This window comes from Chiloscyllium plagiosum, chromosome 15, assembly GCF_004010195.1.
Source record: "Chiloscyllium plagiosum isolate BGI_BamShark_2017 chromosome 15, ASM401019v2, whole genome shotgun sequence".
Lineage (NCBI taxonomy): Eukaryota > Metazoa > Chordata > Chondrichthyes > Orectolobiformes > Hemiscylliidae > Chiloscyllium > Chiloscyllium plagiosum.
The window spans coordinates 47,022,328-47,022,825 of NC_057724.1; positions in this window are offsets into that span (position 1 = coordinate 47,022,328).

Consider the following 498-nt stretch of genomic DNA (forward strand, 5'->3'; position numbering starts at 1 on the left):
TGGGAGGTCATGTTGCAACTGTACAGGACATTGGTTAGACCACTATTGGAATATTGCGTGGAATTCTGGTCTCCTTCCTATCAGAAAGATGTTGTGAAACTTGGAAGTGTTCAGAAAAGATTTACAAGGATGTTTCCAGGGTTGGAGCATTTGAGCTATAGGGAGAGGCTGAACAGGCTGGGCTGTTTTCCCTGGAGCGTCGGAGGCTGAGGGGTGACCTTCTCGAGGTTTACAAAATTATGAGGGACATGGATAGGATAAATCCCTGGGGTGGGTGCTTCCAGAACTAGAGGGCATAGGTTTATGGTGAGAGGGGAAAAATATAAGAGACCTAAGGGGCAACTTTTTCACGCAGAGGGTGGTATGTGTATGGAATGATCTGCCAGAGGAAGTGGTGGAGGCTGATACAATTGCAACATTTAAAAGGCATTTGGATGTGAATATGAATAGGAAGGGTTTGGAGGGATATGGGCTGGGAGATGGCAGGTGGGATTAGAT